The sequence below is a fragment of the Tachyglossus aculeatus genome, chromosome 18 (assembly GCF_015852505.1).
Source record: "Tachyglossus aculeatus isolate mTacAcu1 chromosome 18, mTacAcu1.pri, whole genome shotgun sequence".
NCBI lineage: Eukaryota > Metazoa > Chordata > Mammalia > Monotremata > Tachyglossidae > Tachyglossus > Tachyglossus aculeatus.
In genome coordinates this window covers 37,234,146-37,252,347 of record NC_052083.1, presented here as the reverse complement: position 1 = coordinate 37,252,347, position 18,202 = coordinate 37,234,146, and the positions used below count along the sequence as shown (strand labels likewise).

Below are 18,202 nucleotides of genomic sequence, written 5' to 3'. Positions count from 1 at the left end.
TGTAGACGTTCATTCATTCAATCGTATTGCAGAGCACTGGACTAAGCGCTTGGGAAGTATAAGTTGGCAACATAGAGAGACGGTCCTTACACAACTGTGGGCTCATAGTCTAGAGTCGAGGAGAATGCCATGGTTGTGGGAACAGGGTGAGATGGGGGGTGGTGGTGTCTACAGTGAGGGCGGTTGGGGCCGTCCAAGTAGGCCGATTCAATACGATTCTGGGGGCCGGAGGAGGCTACAGAGGAGGAGGGAGAGCAAACAGCCCTGGAGAGACTAAGCGCTTTGTGGGCAGGGATCAACTCTATTGACTGGACTGGACTCTTCCAAACAGTGCGGGGCACAACCCTTAAGGAGGGCAGGGGGCGGGAGGCGGGATAATAATAATAATAATTATTATTATTACAATTCGACAACAGATACGGCCGCCACCCAAGGGGTAAATGCCCCTGATTGATCGATGGATGAATTGAGGCGGGCTCGCACCCAACACCCAAAGCCTCTGCGACCCCGCCTCAATCCATCTATCAATCAGGGGCATATACCCCTTGGGTGGGGGCCGTATCTGTCGTCGAATTGTAATAATAATAATAATGATAATGGCATTTAATAAGCGCTTACTATGTGCAAAGCACTGTTCTAAGCGCTGGGGGAGATACAAGGTAATCAAGTCACACGTGGGGCTCACAGACTTCATCCCCATTTTCTAGATGAGGGAACTGAGGCCCAGAGAAGTGAAGTGACTTGCCCAAAGTCACCCAGCTAACAAGTGGCGGAGCCGGGATTTGAACCCATGACCTCTGACTCCAAAGCCCGGGCTCTTTCCACTGAGCCACGGGTACTTTCCAAACGCTTAGTACAGTGCTCTGCACACTGTAGACGCTCAATAATTACGATTGAATGAATTCCTTGGGCGCTTACTGAGGGCAGAGCATTGGACTGTTAGCCCACTGTTGGGTAGGGACCATCTATGTTGCCAACTTGGACTTCCCAAGCGCTTAGTACAGTGCTCTGAACACAGTAAGTGCTCAATAAATACGATTGAATGAATGGACTGAGCGCTTGGGAGAGGACAATAAAGAGACACAGTCCCTGCCCACAACGAGCTTGCGTCTTGGCTCCGCTGCCCGGATCGGTTTTCTACAAAAACGTCGGAACCCATGACCTCCGACTCCAGGGCCTGTGCTCTTTCCACTGAGCCACAGGTACTTTCCGAACGCTTAGTACAGTGCTCTGCACACTGTAGACGCTCAATAATTACGACTGAATGAATTCACTGGGCGCTTACTGAGTGCAGAGCACCGGACTGTGAGCCCGCTGTTGGGTAGGGACCGTCTCTCTATGTTGCCAAATTGGACTTCCCAAGTGCTTCGTACAGTGCTCTGCACACAGTAAGTGCTCAATAAATACGATTGAATGAATGAACTGAGCGCTTGGGAGAGGACAATAAAGAGACACGGTCCCTGCCCATGGCAAGCTTGCGTCTTCGCTCCGCTGCCCGGATCGGTTTTCTACAAAAACGTCGGGCGCACGTTTCCTCGCCCCTCGGCTGCCGCCGCCGGCCTCCCACCCACTTCTACGTCGGACAGAAACTCCTCACGCCTCCTCCAGGAAGCCTTCCTGAAAAAGCTCATCCCACCCCATCTCCTTCACGCCGAATAATCACAATCATCATCATTCATTCGTTTCATTCATTCAATCGTATTTACTGGGCGCTTACTGTGTGCGGAGCACTGTACTAAGCGCTTGGGAAGTCCAAGTTGGCAACATAGAGAGACGGTCCCTACCCAGTAGCGGGCTCACAGTCTAAAAGAGGGTGACAGACAACAAACATCAACAGAGAACAATCATCAACAGACTGGGGGGGGGAGGCAACCCAGTTAGCCATCACTTTAGTACAGTACGTGGCACATAGTAAGCACTTAAAGAATTAGTATTATTATTCTTGTCAAATATTAAATATTCAATACCACTGCGAACGATAACGGTATTTGCAAGCATCAGCTTTAAGGCCCACAGTCAGCTCCCTCTCGCAGACCTCCTACTCCAGTCTAACCCGTCCACTTTGCTCCTCCAGTAATAATAATAATAATAATAATAATAATAATGATTCATTCATTCATTCGTATTTATTGAGCACTTACTGTGTGCGGAGCACTGTACTAAGCGCTTGGGAAGCCCAAGTTGGCAACATATAGAGACGGTCCCTACCCAACAGTGGGCTCACAGATGATGGTACTTGTTAAGCACTTATTATGTGCAAAGCACTGTTCATTCATTCATTCAACAGCATTTATTGAGCGCTTACTGTGTACAGAGCACTGTACTAAGCACTTGGGAAGTACAAGTTGGCAACATATAGAGACGGTCCCTACCCAACAGTGGGCTCACAGATGATGGTATTTGTTAAGCGCTTACTGTGTACAAAGCACTGTTCATTCATTCATTCAATTGTATTTATTGAGCGCTTACTGTGTGCAGAGCACTGTACTAAGCGCTTGGGAAGTACCAGTTGGCAACATATAGAGACGGTCCCTACCCAACAGTGGGCTCACAGATGATGGTATTTGTTAAGCGCTTACTATGTACAAAGCACTGTTCATTCATTCATTCAATTGTATTTATTGAGCGCTTACTGTGTGCAGAGCACTGTACTAAGCGCTTGGGAAGTACCAGTTGGCAACATATAGAGACGGTCCCTACCCAGCAGTGGGCTCACAGATGATGGTATTTGTTAAGCGCTTACTATGTGCAAAGCACTGTTCATTCATTCATTCAATCGTATTTATTGAGCGCTTACTGTGTGCAGAGCACTGTACTAAGCGCTTGGGAAGTACAAGTTGGCAACATATAGAGACAGTCCCTACCCAACAGTGGGCTCAACGTCCAAGGCCTCTGGCTGGGTTGGGGTTCCTTGGAGAAGGGGCGGCCGGGGCCGGGTCACGGGGGTTAAGCATTTCCTTGCCCGCCCTAATTGGCTTTTCACCCTCCCGTCATAAATGTCAGGGGCCAACTCATCACAGTCACATCACAGGGGAAGGGACGGCATCAAAGAGGGCCGCCCGCCCGGGCCCATCTGCTCCCTCTCACCGGCCGGTGTCCTCCCCAGGCCCCTAGGCCGCACCGTCCCTGCCCGGGAGAAGGCGGCCCATGCCAAGCAACAACGCTCGGGCTCCACGTGCTCCGTACGACGTCGCCACGTGACGCGTGTCGGCCTCGGCCGTCGCTGCCCCTCTGCCCTCTGGCTGGCTGGAATCAGTCCATCGGCTGTGTGACTTTGGGCAAGTCACTTCACTTCTCTGGGCCTCAGTTACCACATCCGTCAAATGGGGATTAAAATTGTGCGAGCCCCCCGGGGGACAACCTCATCACCTTGTAACCTCCCCAGCGCTTAGAATGGTGCTTGGCACACAGCGCTTAACAAATGCCATCATTAGTATTATTACTTCACTTCTCTGGGCCTCAGTTCCCTCACCTGTCAAATGGGGATGAAGACTGTGAGCCCCCCGTGGGACAACCTGATCACCTTGTAACCTCCCCAGCGCTTAGAACAGTGCTTGGCACGTAGCGCTTAACAAATGCCATCATTAGTATCATTACTTCACTTCTCTGGGCCTCAGTTCCCTCATCTGTCAAATGGGGATGAAGACTGTGAGCCCCCCGTGGGACAACCTCATCACCTTGTAACCTCCCCAGCGCTTAGAACGGTGCTTGGCACATAGCGCTTAAATGCCATCATTAGTATTATTACTTCACTTCTCTGGGCCTCAGTTCCCTCATCTGTCAAATGGGGATGAAGACAGTGAGCCCCCCATGGGACAACCTGATCACCTTGTAACCTCCCCGTGCTTAGAACAGTGCTTGGCACAGAGCAAGTGCTTATTAAATGCCATCATTATTATCATTATTATTATTATCAGAACCGGAATTAGAACCCACGACCTTCTGACTCCCAGGGCCGGCCCTATCAGCGAAGCCATGCTGCTTCTCATTTATTTATTGAGCACATTGCGTGCAGAGCATTAAATATGATTAAATACAATTGAATGAATGAATGAATGAATGCAGAGCACTGTACTAAGCGCTTGGGAGAGACAGAAGGCTGGAAGGTGATGGGGTGGGGGCATGGTTTGCCCCCTCCCAGAGGCCTTTCACAATTAACTGAAGAAGCAGCGTGGCTCAGTGGAAAGAGCCCGGACTTTGGAGTCCAAGGTCATGGGTTCAAATTCCAGCTCCGCCAATTGTCAAGCTGTGTGACTTTGGGCAAGTCACTTCACTTCTCTGGGCCTCAGTTCCCTCATCTGTAAAATGGGGATTAAGACCGTGAACCCCCAGTGAGACAACCTGATCACCTTGTAACCTCCCCAGCACTTAGAACAGTGCTTTGCACATAATAAGCACTTAACAATTGCCATTATTATTATTATTATTATTAATTAAAGCCATATGCACATCATTAACAAAATAAATAGAACAGTAAATATGTGCAAGTAAAATAAAAGGTTGGACACAGCCTCTGTCCCTCATAAACTCCTCATGGGCAGGGAATGTGTCTACCAACTCTGTTATTCTGTGCTCTCCCAAGCGCTTAGTACAGTGTCCTGCTTAATAAACATGATTTTATTTTATTTATAATGGCATTTATTAAGCACTTACTATGTGCAAAGCACTGTTCTAAGCGCTGGGGAGGTTATATATGTTTGTACATATTTATTACTCTATTTATTTATTTTACTTGTACATATTTATTCTATTTTATTTTGTTAATATGGTTTGTTTTGTTGTCTGTCTCCCCCTACTAGACTGTGAGCCCTCTGTTGGGTAGGGACCGTCTCTAGATGTTGCCAATTTGGACTTCCCAAGCGCTTAGTCCAGTGCTCTGCACACAGTAAGCGCTCAATAAATACGATTGATTGATTGCTTAGTCCAGTGCTCTGCACACAGTAAGCGCTCAATAAATACGATTGAATGAATGCATGAATGAATGAATATGAGGTGATCAGGTTGTCCCCCGTGGGGCTCACAGTCTTAACCCCCATTTTACAGATGAGGGAACTGAGGCACGGAGAAGTTAAGTGACTTGCCCAAAGTCACACAGCACAGAGGTTTAATCCCCATTTTAGAGATCAGGTAACTGATGCCCCGAGAAGCTAAGTGACTTACCCAAGGCCACCCAGCAGACAAGCGGCGGAGCCGGGATTAGATCTCTGGTCCTCTGACTCCCGGACTGTGCTCTACCCACTAAACCACACTGTCTCCCAATCATTTATCTCAATATCTATCTCTCCACCAGACTCTAAACTCTGTGGGGACAGGGACCTTGTCTACCAACTCTGTTATGCTCTCCCAAGCGCTTAGTACAGTGCTCCACACGCAATAAGTGCTCAGTAATAATAATAGTAATAATGGCATTTATTAAGCACTTACTATATACAATTGATTGATTGAATGAATAAGATGGAATGAATAATAATAATAATTATAATGGCATTTATTAAGCGCTTACCATGTGCAAAGCACAGTTCTAAGCGCTGGGGAGGTTACAAGGTGATCACGTCGTCCCACATGGGGCTCACAGTCTTCATCCCCATTTTCCTGATGAGGGAACTGAGGCCCAGAGAAGAGAAGTGACTTGCCCAAAGTCACACAGCTGACAGGTGATGGAGCCGGGATTTGAACCCATAACCGCCATGCTGCTTCCATTCATTCATTCATTCATTCAATCGTATTTATTGAGTACTTACTGTGTACTAAGCGCTTAGGAAGTACCCATCGGCAACATACAGAGACGGTCCCTACCCAACAACGGGCTCACAGTCTAGAAGTGGGAGGCAGACGACAAAACAAAACATGTGGACAGGTGTCAATACCATCAGAATAAATAGAATTATCGCTACATACACATCATTAATAAAATAAACTGTGTACTAAGCGCTTGGGAAGTACAAATCGGCAACATCTAGAGACGGTCCCTACCCAACAACGGGCTCAAAGTTTAGAAGGGGGAGGCAGACGACAAAACAAAACATGTGGGCAGGTGTCAATACCATCAGAATAAATAGAATTATCGCTACATCCACATCATTAATAAAATAAACTGTGTACTAAGCGCTTGGGAAGTACCAATCGGCAACATACGGAGACGGTCCCTACCCAACAACGGGCTCAAAGTCTAGAAGGGGGAGACAGACAACAAAACAAAATATGTGGACAGGTGTCAATACCATCAGAATAAATAGAATTATCGCTACATATACATCATTAATAAAATAGTGTACTAAGCGCTTGGGAAGTACAAATCGGCAACATACAGAGACCGTCCCTACCCAACAACGGGCTCAAAGTCTAGAAGCGGGAGGCAGACGACAAAACAAAACATGTGGACCGGGGTTGATACCATCAGAATAAATAGAATTATCGCTACATACACATTATTAATAAATAGAGTAATAAATCTGTACAAATATATACAAATGGTGTGGGGAGGGGAAGGAGGTAGGGCAGAGGGAGGGCTGGGGGGTGATGAGGAGGAAGCACAGAGAAGTGACTTGCCCAAAGTCACACAGCTGACAAGTGGCGGAGCCGAGATTAGAACCCATGACATCTGACTCATTCATTCATTCATTCAATCGTATTTAGTGAGCGCTTACTGTGTGCAGAGCACTGGACTAAGCGCTTGGGAAGTCCAAGCTGGCAACATCTAGAGACAGTCCCTACCCGACAGCGGGCTCACGGTCTAGAAGGGGGAGACAGGCGACAAAACAAAACATATTAACAAAATAAAATAAATAGAATAAATATGTACAAGTAAAATAGAGTAATAAATATGTACAAACATATATCCATATCTACAGGAAAAGGAAGTCGCTGCGAGTAGGATACGAACCTGAGCAGGGAAACCTCACTCGAAGCCCAGGCTTTTTCCACTAAACCTTAATTCCTGCTCTGCCACTTTTCAGCTGTGTGATTTTGGGCAAGTCAATTAACTTCTCTGGGCCTCAGTTCCCTCATCTGTAAAATGGGGATTAAGACCATGAGCACCACGTGGGACAACCTGATCACCTTGTATCCCCCCCCCCCCAGCGCTTAGAACAGCACGTAGTAAGCGCTTAACAAATGCCATCATTATTAGAGAAGCAGCGTGGCTTAGTGGAAAAAGCCCTGGTTTGGGAGTCAGAGGTTGTGGGTTCTAATCCCGGCTCCGCCACTTGTCAGCTGGGTGACTTTGGGCAAGTCAAATAACTTCTCTGTGCCTCAGTTCCCTCATCTGTAAACTGGGGGTAAAGACTGTGAGCCCCACGTGGGACAACCTGATCACCTTGTCACCTTGTAATCTCCCCCAGCACTTGCTTGGCATATAGTAAGCGCTTAACATGGATTCATTCATTCAATCGTATTTACTGAGCGCTTACTGTGTGCAGAGCACTGTACTAAGCGCTTGGGAAGAACAAGTTGGCAATATATAGAGACGGTCCCTACCCAACAGCGGGCTAAAAGGGGGAGAGAGACAACAAAATAAAACGTGTGGACAGGTGTCAAGTCATCAGAATAAAAAGAAGCAAAGCTAGATGCACAACATTAACAAAATAAATAGAATAGTAAATAGGTACAAGTAAAATACCATCATTATTAGAGAAGCAGCGTGGCTTAGTGGAAAGAGCCCGGGTTTGGGAGTCGGAGGTCGGGGGTTCTAATCCCGGCGCTGCCACTTGTCAGCTGTGTGACTTTGTGCAAGTCACTTAACTTCTCTGGACCTTAGTTCCCTCATCTGTAAAATGGGGATGAAGACTGAGAGCCCCACGTGGGACAACCTGATCACCTTGTATCCCCCCAGCGCCTAGAACAGTGCTTGGCACATAGTAAGCGCTCAATAAATGCCATCATTATTATTATTAAAAGGGGGATGAAGACTGTGAGCCCCACGTGGGACAACCTGCTTACCTTGTATCTCCTCCGGTGCTTAGAACTGCGCTTGGCACGTAGTAAGCGCTTCCCAAACGCCATCATTAATAGAAATGCAGCTTGGTTCAGTGAAAAGAGCCCGGGCTTTGGAGTCAGAGGTCATGGGTTCAAATCCTGACTCCGCCAACTGTCAGCTGTGTGACTTTGGGCAAGTCACTTCACTTCTCCGGGCCTCAGTTCCCTCATCTGTCAAATGGGGATGAAGACTGGGAGCCCCCCGTGGGACAACCTGATTACCTTGTAACCTCCCCAGCGCTTAGAGCAGTGCTTTGCACATAGTGAGCGCTTAAGAAATGCCATCATCATCATTATTATTATTCTCTGGGCCTCAGTTCCCTCATCTGTCAAATGGGGATGAAGACTGGGAGCCCCCGTGGAACAACCTGATCACCTTGTAACCTCCCCAGTGCTTAGAACAGTGCTTGGCACAGAGTAAGCACTTAATAAATGCCATCATTAGTATTATTAAAAGATCCTGGGCTTGGGAGTCAGAAGTTGTGGGTTCTAACCCCCCCAGCGCCTAGAACTGTGTGCTTGGCACATTGTAAGCACTTAATAAATGCCTTTATTATCATTATTTATTAATAATAATATAATAATGAATATTATTTGAAGCATAATAATAATTTGAACTACATATAATAATATATATACATAAAAACAATGGCATTTGTTAAGCCATTGAAGTAAGCGCTAAACAAATGCCAATTATTATTATTATTAAGCGCTTACCATGTGCCAAGCACTGTTCTAAGCGCTGGGGAGGTTACAATGTGATCAAGTTGTCCCACGTGGGGCTCACAGTCGGCATCCCCATTTGACAGATGAGGTCACCTGAGGCCCAGAGAAGTTAAGTGACTTGCCCAAAGTCATCCAGCTGACAATATTATTATTATTATCATTATTATTACTCCCAGATGGCGCCGTCCCCATAGGCCTCGGGGAGGCCCTTAAGTAACCGTTCCCGCCTCTAGCGTCTCCCAGGCGCCTCTTTTGCATACCCACAATGCACCGGGGGAAACCTGGTTTCCTCGCAAGAATATTTCCTTTTCCCACGATCTTTTCCCCCCTCTTTCTGGCTCTGGAACACCGGGATCCCCGATCCTTCTGCTCCCTGGAAAGTCCCACAAAAAGGGTGGGGGGTCTCGGCTGTAGAGTGGGGTGAGTCACCATGACTCTACCTGAAATAATCCTGCATGGGGTGCAAGGACAAGGCGTCTCGAAATCATACTCTGGTTTCTCTTCAGATCGCATAAATCTTTCGCCTTTTACTAAAGATTTCCGTGGAGAGGAACAATTATGAGTTCGTAACCAATTTTTTGAGGCCTTGCTTCGGTGAGGCTCACTTTGAAGTATTAAGAATAGATTGGATGAACTTAAAATAGCATATAATAAGAGTTTAGTAAGCGCTATTTTTATTAACGTTTTATGGCGCTCTACTCCACAACTAACTAAGGGTTCTTGAGGTGTTCTGTAAGGGAGAAACGGATTGCATCAGTGAACCGGTGGGGTACCAAGTAGTGTGCGCATGCGTCATCGGCCCTGCAAGGGGTGGGGGAATCTGTTGTGCGCATGCGCCATCAGCCCCGCGTTGGGGGGGGGGATCCGTTGGGCGCATGCGTCATCGGCCCCGCGTGTGGGGGATGCGCTTGCGTACTCGCCCCCGTTTGGGAGGATCCGTCGCGCGCATGCGCCGTTGGGGGGAGCGAATCTGCGGTGCGCATGCGCACGGGTATCTTTTTTTTTTCTTTCTGGGAAGGCCTAGAGGCATGTGTAGTATGACACCTCCGTTCCTTCCTGTTGAAACCAAATCAATAGTATTTGTCGGTTCGATTTTCCCTTTGGGGAAAAAAGAAACAAAACAGTGTGGCTAAGTGGATTGAGAGTCAGAAGGGCCTGGGTTCAAATCCTGGCTCCGCCACTTGCCAGCTGTGTGACTTTGGGCAAGTCACTTCACTTCTCTGGGCCTCAGTTTCCTCATCTGGAAAATGGGGATGAAGACTGTAAGCCCCACCATGGGACAACCTGATCACCTTGTATCCCCCCCCCACCAGCGCTTAGAGCTGTGCTTTGCACATAGTAAGCGCTTAACAAATGCCATTATTATTATTATCTACCCAGGCGTTTAGCACAGTGCTTGGCACATCATTATAATATGTAATATGTATTACATATAGAATTATAATATATGATATAGATAATATAGTATGCATTACATACAAAATTATAATATATGATATATTATAGATAATCTACTATATATTGTGATGTAGTATATATACTACATATTATACTATATACTCATTCAATCTTAATATATGTATCACATACAAAATTATATATGATATAGATAATATACTATATATTATAATATAGTATATATGCTACATATTATACTATATATTCATTCAATAATATTTATTGAGCACTTACTGCAGAGCACTGTACTAAGCGCTTGGGAAGTCCAAGTCGGCAACAGATAAAGAGACGGTCCCTACCCAACAACGGGCTCACAGTCTAGAAGGGGGAGACAGACAACAAAACAAAACATGTAGACAAGTGTCAAAACCGTCAGAATAAAGAGAATTATAGCTAGATGCACATCATTAACAAAATAAATAGAATAGTAAGTATGTACCAGTAAAATAAATAGAGTAAATAGAGGGGTCTCAGTGTGGGAAGGCCTCCTGGAGGAGGTGAGCTCTCAGTAGGGCCTTGAAGGGAGGAATAGAGCTAGCTTGGCGGATGTGGGGAGGGGGGGCATTCCAGGCCAGGGGGTGTATGGCGGATGTGTAGCGGGCCAAAAGCGAGTAAAATTGAGGAGCTGGATGTTCCCCAATACTGCAGGGGCGAGATCCAATTTTTCTTAATAAAACCAACTAAGCAGAAGCCAGCATGAGGCCAAAATGAAAGGGTTCTGCTGAAGCGGTAGCAAGCTGAGACTAGATGGCCCCATCTTCACGCCTCCTAAAGATGATTTCTTCCTGTGTCCTTGGCAGGCATTGACTGAAAACGTTTGTCTGTGGGGTGTGATGAAACCAATCCAATAATCTGTTTTTAACGCCCAACCCCTCCTCTAAACTCCTTGTGGGCAGGGGTCCCATCTACCGACTCTGTTGGAGTGTACCCTCCCGAGCGTTTTGTACGGGGCTCTCCACAAAGCGAGTGAGCGCTCAGTACATACCAGAGATCAATCGATAACCATCGATAGAGAAGCAGTATGGCATGGGGATAGGGCACGGGCCTGGGAGTCACGAGGTTTGCTGCCATTTGTCTGCTGCACGGGGATAGTCATTTAGACTGTGAGACCCTTTTAGACTGTGAGCCCACTGTTGGGTAGGGACTGTCTCTATATGTTGCCAACTCGTACTTCCCAAGCGCTTAGTACAGTGCTCTGCACACAGTAAGCGCTCAATAAATACGAGTGATGATGATGATAGGGCACGGGCCTGGGAGTCACAAGGTTTGCTGCCATTTGTCTGCTGCATAGGGTTAGAGCACGGACCTGGGAGTCACAAGGTTTGCTGCCATTTGTCTGCTGCATGACCTTGGGCGACTCACTTAACTCCTCTGTGCCTCAGTTCCCTCATCTGTAAAATGGGGATGGAGACTGTGAGCCCCACGTGGGGTAGGGAGAGGGTCCAACCCAATTGGCTGGTTTCCACCCCAGCTCTCAGAACGGTGCCTGGCACGTGGTAAGTGCCTAGCAAACAAATAATAATAATAATAATAACAATAATAGCATTTATTAAGCGCTTACTATGTGCGAAGCACTGTTCCAAGCGCTGGGGAGGTTACAAGGTGATCAGGATGTCCCACGGGGGGCTCACAGTCTCCATCCCACAGGTGAGGGAACTGAGGCACAGAGGAGCCAAGTGACCCGCCCGAAGTCCCCCAGCTGACAAGTGGCGGAGCCGGGATTTGAACCCATGACCTCTGACTCCAAAGCCCGGGCTCTTTCCACTGAGCCGCGCTGCTTCTCATGCAAGTACCACAGAGAAGTGAAGTGACTTGCCCAAAGTCACACAGCTGATAAGTGGCGGAGCCGGGATTTGAACCCACGACCTCTGACTCCTAAGCCCATGCTATTTCCACCGAGCCACGCTGCTTCACGTAGTAAGCACTCAGCAAGTCCCATCATTCATTCAATCGTATGTATTGAGCGCTTACTGTGTGCAGAGCACTGTACTAAGCGCTTGGGAAGTCCAAGTCGGCAACATCTGGAGACGGTCCCTACCCGACAGCGGGCTCACAGGCTAGAAGGGGGAGACAGGCAACAAAACAAGGAGACGGGTGTCAATACCATCAGAATAAATACCATTATTATTATTATTATTATTAGTTACAGCTATATCATTATTACTATTATTAATAGTTATAGCTATATGCACATCATTAATCTAGTAAATGTGTACAAATAAAAGTATTATTGTTATCATCACTGTGCTAAACTCTTGGGAGAGAACACTACAGATGGGAAATATAATAATAATAATGACATTTGTTCATTCATTCATTCAATCGTATTTATTGAGCACTTACTGTGTGCAGAGCACTGTACTAAGCGCTTGGGAAGTCCAAGTTGGCAACATCTAGAGACGGTCCCTACCCAACAGCGGGCTCACAGGCTAGAAGGGGGAGACAGACAACAAAACAAAACATATTAACAAAATAAAATAAATAGTATAACTATATAGAAATAAAGTAATAAATACGTACAAACATGTATACAGGTGCTGTGGGGAGGGGAAGGAGGTAAGGCGGGGGGATGGGGAGGGGGAGGAGAGGGAGAGGGAGGAGGGGGAACCGACAACTTCCCAAGCGCTTAGTACAGTGCTCTGCAAAAAGTAAGCGCTCAATAAATACAATTGAATGGACGAAATTAATCAGCCACATGGGGCTCAGTCTTCATCCCCATTTTACAAAAAGCGCTTACTATGTGCCAAGCACTGTTCTAAGCTCCCGGGGGGATACAAGGTCATCAGGTTGTCCCACATGGGGCTCACAGTCTTCATCCCCATTTTTGTGGCACGTGGCCTAGCGGAAAGTGTTCCAGCCCGGGAATCTCAAGACTTGAGTTCTAATTCCCACTCTGCCCCTTATCTGCTGCGTGACCTTGGGCAAGTCACTTAACTTCTCTATGCCTCCATTTCCTCGTCTGTAAAGGGGATTCGAAACCTGTTCTCCCTCCTACTTAGAATGTGCACCCCATGTAGGGCCTGATTGTCTTGAATCTACCCCGGCGCTTAGTACAGTGCTTGGCACATAGGAAGCCCTTACCCAATTATATGCACTCACACGGTCTGAGTGGGAAGCAGCGAGGCCTAGGAATAGTAATTCAAAGTAGTAGTATTTCAAAGTAAGCACTTAACAAATACCATAATAATAATAATAATAGTAGTAACTTGCCCAGACAGCTAGTGCTTAACAAATACCAGTGTTGTTGTTGTTGTTGTTATTATTATTATTATTATTATTATTATTATTATTATTATTATTATACAACCTGATCACCTTGTATCTAACCCAGTGCTTAGAACAGTGCTTGGCACAAAGTAAGCACTTAATACAATAATAATAATAATAATAATAATAGTAATAACCTGCCCAATCAGTTAGTGCTTAACAAATACCAGCATTATTATTATTATTATTAGGGACAACCTGATCACCTTGCATCTAACCCAGTGCTTAGAACAGTGCTTGGCACAAAAAGTAGCAGTTAACAGTTAGCAGTTAACAAATACAATAATAATAATAATAGTAATAACTTGCCCATTCAGTTAGTGCTTAACAAATACCAGCATTATTATTGTTATTATTATTGTTAGGGACAACTTGATCACCTTGTATCTAACCCAGCGTTTAGAACAGTGCTTGGCACAAAGTACGCACTTAATACAATAATAATAATAGTAATAACTTGCCCAATCAGTTATGCTTAACAAATACGAGCATTATTATTATTATTATTATTATTAGGGACAACCTGATCACCTTGTACGTAACCCAGTGCTTAGAACAGTGCTTGGCACAAAAAGTAAGCAGTTAACAAATACAATAATAATAATAATAATAGTAATAACTTGCCCATTCAGTTAGTGCTTAACAAATACCAGCATTATTATTGTTATTATTATTGTTAGGGACAACTTGATCACCTTGTATCTAACCCAGCGTTTAGAACAGTGCTTGGCACAAAGTACGCACTTAATACAATAATAATAATAGTAATAACTTGCCCAATCAGTTAGTGCTTAACAAATACCAGCATTATTATTATTATTATTATTATTAGGGACAACCTGATCACCTTGTATCTAACCCAGTGCTTAGAACAGTGCTTGGCACAAAAAGTAAGCACTTAACAAATACAATAATAATAATAACAGTACTAACTTGCCCATTCAGTTAGTGCTTAACCAATACCAGCATTATTATTATTATTATAATTGTTAGGGACAACTTGATCACCTTGTATCTAACTCAGCGTTTAGAACAGTGCTTGGCACAAAGTAAGCGCTTAACAAATACCATAATAATAATAATAATAGTAGTAGTAATACCTTGCCCAGTCAGTTAGTGCTTAACAAATACCAGCATTATTATTATTATTATTATTAGGGACAACCTGTTCACCTTGTATCTAACCCAGCGCTTAGAACAGTGCTTGGCACAAAGTAAGCGCTTAACAAATACCATAATAATAATAATAGTAGTAGTAATACCTTGCCCAGTCAGTGCTTAACAAATACCAGCATTATTATTACTATTATTTGGGACAACCTGATCACCTTGTATCTAACCCAGTGCTTAGAACTGTGCTTGGCACAAAGTAAGCGCTTAACAAATACCATAATAATAATAATAATAGTAGTAATACCTTGCCCAGTCAGTTAGTGCTTAGCAAATACCAGCATTATTATTATTATTATTATTATTAGGGACAACCTGATCACCTTGTATCTAATCCAGCACTTAGAACGGTGCTTGGCACAAAGTAAGCACTTAACAAATACAATAATAACAATAATAATAGTAATAACTTGCCCAGTCAGTTAGTGCTTAACAAATACCAGCATTATTATTATTATTACTACCATGTGGGACAACCTGATCACCTTGTATCTAACCCAGCGTTTAGAACAGTGCTTGGCACAAAGTAAGCACTTAATACAATAATAATAATAATAATAGTAATAACTTACCCAGTCAGTTAGTGCTTAACGAATACCAGCATTATTATTATTATTATTAGGGACAACCTGATCACCTTGTATCTAACCCAGCGGTTACAACAGTGCTTGGCACAAAGCAAGTGCTTAACCGATACCATAATAATAATAATAATAACTTGCCCAGTCGCACAGCTAAGTGGCAGAGCCTATGAGCCCCCATAAGACAGGGCCTTTATCCATCCTGATTAGCATGTATCCACCCCAGTGCTTAGTACAGTGCTTGACACATAATAAGCGCTTAAATACCCCTGAAAAAAAAAGGCTGTTGCTGCTTTGCGGGTTAAAGTTTTGGGAGTGAGGGGGGCAGCCAGATTTTACTCCCAGGAGTGGCGACCAGGCCACTTCTAGGCCACCTTTTTTTAGAGAAGCAGCGTGGCTCAGTGGAAAGAGCCCGGGATGGGAGTCAGAGGTCATGGGTTCTAATCCCGATCCACCGCTTGTCAGCTGTGTGACTTTGGGCAAGTCACTTCTCTGGGCCTCAGTAACCTCATCTGTAAAATGGGGATGAAGACTGTGAGCCCCACGTGAGACAACCTGATGACTTTGTATTCTCCCCCCCAGTGCTTAGAACAGTGCTTGGCACATAGTAAGCACTTAATAAATGCTATTATTATTATTATTTTCTGGGCCTCAGTGACCTCATCTGTAAAATGGGGATGAAGACTGTGAGCCCCACGTGGGACAACCTGATGATCTCGTATCCCCCCCCCACCGAGCTTAGAACAGTGCTTGGCACATAGTAAGCTCTTAATAAATGCCATCATTATTATTATTATTCTCTGGGCCTCAATGACCTCATCTGCAAAATGGGGATGAAGACTGTGAGCCACACGCGGGACAACCTGATGACTTTGTATCCTCCCCAGCGCTTAGAACAGTGCTTGGCACATAGTAAGCGCTTAATAAATGCCATCATTATTATTATTCTATGGGCCTCAATGACCTCATCTGTATAATGGGGATGAAGCTGTGTGGCTTTGGGCAAGCCCCTTCACTTCTCAGTGCCTCAGTGACCTCATCTGGAAAATGGGGGTTAAAACTGTGAGCCCCCCACCGTGGGACAACCTGATCACCTCGTAACCTCCCCAGCGCTTAGAACAGTGCTTTGCACCTAGTAAGCGCTTAATAAATGCCATCATTATTATTATTCTCTGGGCCTCAGTGACCTTACCTGTAAAATGGGGATGAAGCTGTGTGGCTTCGGGCAAGTCACTTCACTTCTCTGGGCCTCAGTTCCCTCATCTGTAAAATGGGGATGAAGACTGTGAGCCCCACGTGGGACAACCTGATCACCTTGTATTCCCCCCCCCCCCCAGCGCTTAGAACAGCGCTTGGCACATAGTAAGCGCTTCACAAAGGCCATCATTAGTCTTCTAGGCTCGCAGTTCCCTCGGGGAGCCACCAGGGGGCGGCCCAGCTCCAGGAAAGCCTTAGCAACTGGCGCTAAGGATCCCGGGAAAACCAGGGACCAGGCCTCACTCTGGCCTTGGGAATCCCGGGAAAACCAGGGACCATTCATTCATTCATTCAGTCGTATTTATTCATTCATTCATTCAATCAACCTATGTATTGAGCGCTTACTGTGGGCAGAGCACTGTACTAAGCGCTTGGCAAGTCCAAGTTGGCAACATATAGAGACGGTCCCTACCCAACAGCGGGCTCACAGTATTTACTGAGCACCTGCTGTGTGCAGAGCACTGGACTAAACGCTTGGGAAATACAAGTTGGCAACATATAAAGACGGTCCCTACCGAACAACAGGGTCAGGCCTCAGTCTGGCCGTCTTTGTGGGGGGGCCTGACTCTCCCCCACAATAATGATGGCATTTATTAAGCGCTTACTATGTGCAAAGCACTGTTCTAAGCACTGGGGAGGTTACAAGGTGATCAGGGTGTCCCACGGGGGCTCACAGTCTTCATCCCCAGTTTACAGATGAGGGAACTGAGGCCCAGAGAAGTGAAGTGATTTGCCCAAAGTCACCCAGCTGACAGTTGGCGGAGCAGGGATTTGAACCCATGACCTCTGATTCCGAAGCCCGGGCTCTTTTCCACCGAGCCTCGTAACTGCCCCGTCCTCTTCTTCCTCCCCTCCTCCTCCTCCTCTCTATAGCCTGGTCCAATCCCCCGGCCCCCTCATCCCTTCAGGACCACTGGAATGCCAACACACAAACACACACACAAACACACCCCAACCCCTCCTAAACCGGGTCTCTCCGTCCACCCTGGACCCCGAGTTTTCACCAAAACCATCTTGGGGAGCCCAAGATGCGAACTCCATCTTGGGGAGCGCTTCTTCAGGCCAAGGCCGGGCCTTCAGTGATGCGGTGGGGCAGGGGCCGGGGTTGGGGGTTTGTGCCGGGAACAATAGTGGAGCAGATGGCCTCAAGTGGCAGCTGCCAGGCAGGAGGAGATAGCTGGGCCTGAATCCCGGGAGGAGGAGGAGGAGGAGGGAAGGCCGGATGGCGGGGACGGAGGGAGGAATCGGAGGCCTCCAAGCCCCTGCGGATCCCTCAGGCCGTAGTCATCCCCGGGACGGAGTAGTCCAGAAGCACCCGCCCCCGAGAGCCAGATTACTGGGCCCAAATCCTTTTGTTCCTGTTGCTGAGGAATCTCCCAGGGGACAGCGGGAGAGCGGAGACCCCCAGAGAGGCGGTGGAGCCCTGCCAAAATCGTGGAGTTGGGCCTTAATCATCCAAAGAACTGCCTCTCCTTCCTCACCCGTCGCGGCCTGCAGGGTCCGAGAGGCCTTGGCCGCAGCTCCTGCCGGGTGAGATGGAGGGAGGACACAGAAAACCCAGACCAGCCCGGGGCCCGGCCTCGACCTCCCCGCTTTTCCCTCTCGCCCAGGAAGCTGGCGAGATAAGAGGATGGGAACGGGCCCAGTGACCACCCTCATCCTCCTCACTGTAGAGTATTTATTGACCACTCGCCCCCGGCCGGCCCCGGGAGGCCTGGCGGCTCTTTCGCTCCCAATTCCGGCACCGTGGCGTGATCGTTCCCCCGTGG

At 46.6% G+C, this 18,202-nt stretch overlaps 1 non-coding gene across 1 annotated transcript; it reads left to right on the top strand.

The window, feature by feature from the left end:
• The first annotated feature begins 9,186 nt into the window (after nt 1-9,186).
• On the top strand, nt 9,187-9,302 carry LOC119940536. The gene has a single exon (XR_005455009.1). It is a non-coding gene; the product is annotated as a U5 spliceosomal RNA (small nuclear RNA).
• Nucleotides 9,303-18,202: the final 8,900 nt, after the last annotated feature.